Source organism: Aplidium turbinatum, chromosome 7, assembly GCF_918807975.1.
Source record: "Aplidium turbinatum chromosome 7, kaAplTurb1.1, whole genome shotgun sequence".
NCBI classification, from domain to species: Eukaryota; Metazoa; Chordata; class Ascidiacea; order Aplousobranchia; family Polyclinidae; genus Aplidium; species Aplidium turbinatum.
This window is the reverse complement of record NC_137478.1, coordinates 3,290,885-3,297,380: the sequence shown is the minus strand read 5'-3', so window position 1 is coordinate 3,297,380 and position 6,496 is coordinate 3,290,885.

The following is a 6,496-nucleotide window of genomic DNA, read 5'->3' as shown; positions in this document are numbered from 1 at the left end:
TCAGCCAGCAATTCTCCGTCGCTGTTTGTGTTGCTGTAGCCCCAGTCGATGTGCTGGCAGTTGAAATCGCCAGCGTAGAGACTGGGGGAGGGGAACGTTGGAAGGGATAGTGGCAACAATCGCGAGGGTGGGAGCTTGTAGATGTTGACGATGTTGTAGTCTGAGATACAAATGCACACCCACTCAATCTCGGCATCAGTTGGAGATTGGTCGACAAAGGTCCACTTCAGGCTTTCATGCACAAACGTGGCAATGTCGTGCTTCCTGCTTAAGGTAGACCCGGCTAGCGTGTAGTTGGGAATAGCTAGCCTATCTGCAGAGGTGCAGAGGGTCTCTTGGAGGAGGATGACGAGTGCCCGGTTGGTATGGGCAAGCTGCTCCACAACTTTGATCTTGCTTGTTGTGTAGCATTCTATGTTGAGCTGCAGAATGGTGGGGCGTCTAAACTTGTCCATTGCCCCTTGCAGCTGTGCCGTCCGGGTGGAGGCTCTTGGTTGACAAGTTTCGTTTGGCATCTGCTTGGGTGCAGATGTTACTCACAGGATGGGCACGAGGAGCCACTTGTCGTCCATAGAAACTGATGAAAGCATGATAACGTACTTTTTCTATAAGTTCGCGCTTTTCTCCTGGATCTCAAACAAGTTAAAATATTTTAAAATAATTAGACACCAGCCTACTCTGAAATAAACATTCTTTTAATAATGTCAGTTTTGCTGACATTCAACACAGACTAGCCTAGGCTAATATGTTTTATTTGCTATGTAGGTTATGTAGCATACATGTTAGTTGCAAAATTTGCAGCACTTCGGATTTTTATCAGCTGCACGTGGCAAAAGCTGCATCTAGACCAGCATTGCTTAACCCTTTGAAGGTTGGGGGAGCTGTCAATTCAACTTTTTTGTATTAACAATTGTATCTCTAAAACCACTGAGGCTGCAACTACGAGATTTCTTGACTTTTCCTAACTTTTATTCACCTCTATTGAGCTGAAATTTTGAGCGAATAAAGGTTATAAATTGAGAGATATAAGGCATTTCTCTGCACATCCTCTGAAATATTTCATATTCTATTGTTCAAAACTTTCCCACCAGCTGGATGAAAGTAATTAATTTGGCCCATGTCTCGTTAATCCTAACTGTTTCAAAGCGTGAAGGGAGTTGGCTGTATGTAAAATTATGTAAAAAATTTTAATCACAAATTCACAACATTGCAATGCATGTTTTTCATTACTCTACCAAAAAATAATGTGTAAACTCACGCTACAATTACAGTCATAAGTCAGCTCAACATTTCAACGTATATAAGCAGTTCTAAAATTCACATAGTTTTAATTTTCGGATATGAAATAGCGTAAATAATTTTACAAAGTGAATCCCAAATTTTGAAACCGTGCCTTAAAAAATAACAGAGATATAACTGCTATAGCATAAGAAGAATCGACAGCCCCCCAAACTGAGCAAGACTCCAGGAGCCCAACCTTTTAAGGGTTAAACTGAGGTAAATTTACCCCTGGGAGTAACTTCCTTGTTTTCAGAGGGTAAATGAGCTATCAATCAAAATCCACATCAGTTGATGGGACAGAAAAATTGTGCCAGTTGTAGTTATTGTAGCTTACTTTTCTAGTTCAGATTAACTGCTAATCCGAAACTTGCCTAGTACGGTAGCTTTATTGATTGTTTATCGTCTAGTGTGGGTAACGTTTTGCTTTGCTAATTGATATTTGTAAGCCTACGGTTTGTGATTTTATTGGCAACATCCTTATCTCTTAGTTACTTCATTGTTACGTTATTTGCTGTTTGATTGCATTAGATTTTTCGGCAATCACGGCATAGAATAGATTTTTAGATAGCGTGTCTGCGAGCCGACAGTGTGTTTTTTAGCTTAATGTTTGTGCAGTTTAGGGCTAGAAAGTTGAGCGATTGCAGGTTTTAAGTGCTTTATTAGTAAGTAGAGATAACTGTACTAAGGTTTTAAGTGCTTTATATTAATAACTGTAAGTTTGCGGGTTGCTAAAGTTGTAAGTAATTCTTGAAGACTAGCAACAATTTCTTTCTTTCTTTTTCTTCATTTCTATCCTCCTTTCACTAGAAAGCGATAGAGGCTCTGTGACTAGGACGAGTCCAGACTCGCTTGGGAGTTAATGTTTTTCCAAGTGTTTCTGTTGCTTTTTCTTGTTTAGTACTTCGTTAATTTGCTGCTTGTCATGAATCCACCAAGCAGAGATAATCGCCTGTTAAGCATCTTATCCAAGGACGCAAGAACGTAACTCGTAACTTTTGGGTTAAAGTCATGGCGTACTTAACAGAGGCCAAACCAACGTGCGTGCTGGAGTCTAAACTGGAGGCGAACATTTCCATTGACATATTGCATTGCAAACACAGTATATTTAAACCTAAAACGATTATAATGAAAATTTTGCTTTCAAAATGTAAAATACATTTTCATCCATGGCATTTCATATGCTTGACATAGTCTATTCCAATGAATAGTTGTTCCCGTGTGTGTTACAATAATAAAAACAATTACAGTAGATGTGTAAGGTTTTAACTTTGAAGTTATTATTTTGTATAGAGCTGATTCACAAAAATACAATGTATAACCTACATAGTCAAAACTACTACATGAAAGGACTGTGGCCAGTAGCGCAACCAGGATTTTAGTAAAGTGGGGGGGGGGGCTAAACCAAGCCCCCCTGGTTGCGCAACTAATGTGGTGCTACTTTAGTTCAGGTAATGAACGAAAAAATTATCTGTTACGACAACTTTAAATAATATCAGTGCAAGGACTTCTCAGGAATGAAAATGGACATTTAAAGAAGTTCTATAACAGTCCTTACAGAAGTCTCAACAACAAAGAAAAACAAACAAAAAACAAGTTTTTAATGCATATATAAGTTTTAAAATCTTTTGTTTTACTTCCTTTTCTGATACAGATGAAAATAGACAACAATAATTTTTAAACATAATATTGGCCAATGTAGCTGCATACTTTTTGTTCACAGATAACTGGTATTGATCTGATATAAAGTGAAAAACACGACATAACGAGGTTCTGCAACAGTGGTTAACAACTTCATGAAACATGATATAACCATAAAGTACCCATAGACAAACTGTGTCACCTGGTATATGCATATATATGGTATATTTCTCTTCAGGATTTCGAGGTAAACGAAAAGTTGTTTCTTTGTTTGCTTCATCATAATTTCCATGGCAATTAGTCACACAACATTTTCTACCCATCTTAATTAAATATCAAATAACCTCTTAACGTACTTTGAAATATACATGCAAATGAAGATGTAATGAAAACTATGCCTGCACTAACTATAGGCTACACTTTGCAATGGCACAAGTTTGACAAAATTAAGGTCACAAATGATGCTTTGAGACCGCATGAACTGACCAAATTCAACTTATCAAACTTTAAGCAGCACAATTTAAATGCACAGTTTTTATAAGAACAATCTAAACATGTTAACGTTTTGCTTTTTTTTAAAAAACTTTGCTGGTCTCAAAATTGGAGACTAAATTTTTATTAATGCACACAAACTTAAAAGCGTTTGTTAGACTATTCCTTCTTATACCACATTAGACTATTCCTATTTATACTACATGCACAGTATAAAACAATCGGGTATTTTAGACTGCAACAAAATTTTAAAACCAGGTTCGAAAATGAGAGTGTCTCTTAATTCCTGGGTGCCTTCATGCCACATTTTTGCTGTACTGTTCTACAGTGTAGCAAAGTATTAGCCTGCACAAGTCTAGCCAGACTAAGCAATTATTTTTCTAAAGTAGAATTTCAAAATGCTGCATAGGATTTCTAGATTTGTCTGAGCCATGGCGACCTTGAAATACTGACCATGCAAGCAATTTTAGGCTCAAGAGCTGAAGGCTGACCCTGCAATCATGCGTTTAATATACTACATCTCTACTAAAAATAAAAACAGCTACACCAATTTGGAAAAAAAACAAAGCTAGCCTCAACAATTCCCATCATTCTCTAAGCTACCGTACAGTAAGTTACTTTTCACACAATTTCATAACACTTCTGGGTGTGCCCTCAAGTAGCCTAACATTATTTTACCAAAACCGACGCGGCTACCGGCATTCGCTAGCTAGCCTTCAGCCTCGGTACTCAATATTTGTTTGCATGGCCAGTATTTCAATAAATCAACATTTCATTTATCCAAATATCCTACCCTAAATAACATTTCAACAGCAAGCACCTTAAAAACCACCACAAAACCTAATTCAATTATTGAACACAACATCAGTGTTGCCAGAAGTTTAAAACAATTAACTTTTTAAAAGAAATGCCATGAAAAGAAGTGCAATTTTCAAAACAAAGCTGGGTAAAATTAAAAAAACTGTTCAATATATAAATTATAAAAACCGCAGATAAAGCTGCTAAATGAAACGTTTAGTAAAGTTTCATCACATAGGAATTATATTAAAATTAAAAGAAAAAAAAAGTATTTTAAAAACTAAGACTTTTCTGCGTTTTTGAAAAGTATAGATAGTTTTTGTAGATTTTTCCTGTTCAAAGAAGGGTATGTTAAAACAATTGTGCAAATTCAATAACAGAACAACGGGACAGTACCGATTAAAGCACACAGATATCTGTTGGGGTTTTCACACCTGGCAACTCTGCATCGTTTTAGTATGCTTGCGCAAATGGCGAATGAATATACAATTAAAAATTGATTTTCTAGCAAACTTTTTCATATAAGATAAATATTTAAGGTGAAAAACGTTCACTTCAACTTTTTATACATATCTTTTCAATATGGTATGTCAAAGTTATGAAAACATGTTCGCCTCCAGTTTAGACTCCAGCACGCACGATGACATGGCCTCTGTTGAGTACGTCATGGTTAAAGTGCATACACGCAGTTTCTCAACATTCTCAACTCGCAACATTCTAATATAACTTTCACGGTAGAAAAAGCCATCCAGACCATTCCCTTTCTCGATGTCGAAATTAAAATTAATAAAAACAAATTTGACACTTGGGTTTGCAGAAAAGCAACCAATACCAACCTCCTTCTCAATTTTAATGCTGTATGTCCTTCTACCTACAAATCTGGATTAATTAAATGCCTGCTCAAGCGAGCACAAGATATTTGCTCTAATTTTGATAATTTTAATATTGAAGTCAATCGTTTACGGTCTTATTTTATTGCGAACAACTACCCCATATGGTTTTTCAATAAGGTGCTGATGGGGTTTTTGGATTCACGTTCTACGCACTCTCAAGCGGACGAACGTGAATAGAAAAACTTTCTTACAGTTCCCTTTGTGGGTAAAGCATCGAGACGCTTTGTCAGTAATATGTCAAGTTTTATCAAAATGAAGTTCAACGTGGATATTGTTCCTGTGTATAAAACGTTCAAAGTTGGCTATTATTTTCAGCTTAAATCTAGGACTCCCTCCTACTTGTGTTCAAATGTCGCGTACAAGTTCACTTGTTCGCATGACGCGAATTGTACATACATCGGTATGTCTACGCGGCATTTGGCCACGAGAGTGAGGGAGCACTTAGATTTAACTAATTTGAACAAGCAAAGTGCCATTAAAGATCACATATTCGATTGCCAAACATGTTCAAATAACAAACCATCTTTGGAGTCGTTTAGAATTATGCGTAAATGTTCCACCGAATTCGACACTAAAATCCACGAGGCTTTGCTAATAAAATCATACAATCTTCGCCTCAATACACAGTTGTTTGCCTTAGGCGCTTCTTATTTACTCAACGTCTTTTCTTGATGCGTCATGATGCGTCTTTGCCTCGTGTAATTTAAACGCCATGTGATGTGCCTTTCTCCTATGCTCTGCCTTTTCATTTTGCATTTCTTATTTCAATTCAGTGTTTAGATCAGTTATTCTTTTTCATTGTAGATATAATAAGCAGTTATTTTTTTGTTACTTGATAAGGGCTAACGTGTGTATGGCCGAAAACGTTTGTAGATTACAGTTAACCCTTACGAGGTTGGGCTCCCTGGAGTCTTGCTCAGTTTGGGGGGGGGGCTGTCGATTCTTCTTATGCTTTAGGAGTGATATCTCTGTTATTTTTTAAGGTACGGCTTCAAACTTTGGGATTCACTTTGTAAAATTATTCACGCTGAGCATATCCGAAAATTAAACCTATGTGAATTTTAGAACTGCTCATAGACGTTGAAATGTTGAGGTGACTTATGACTTTTGGATTATTTTGCGATTAAAGCAATTGTAGCGTGAGTTTACACATTATTTTTTGGTAGAGTAATGAAGAACATGCATTGCCATGTTGTGATTAAATTTTTTTTACATAATCTCAATTTGAATCTATATTTTTCATGCAAAATAATAACTTTTCCCACGCTCAAAATAAAGCTCGCTTCTTGACTAAAAGAACAATGCTTCATCAATTACATGCAGTAATGAGATTTCTGAACGCGTGTCACACCAATTTGGATTATGATCTTGTGACCTCGGTTCCAAGAACAGCA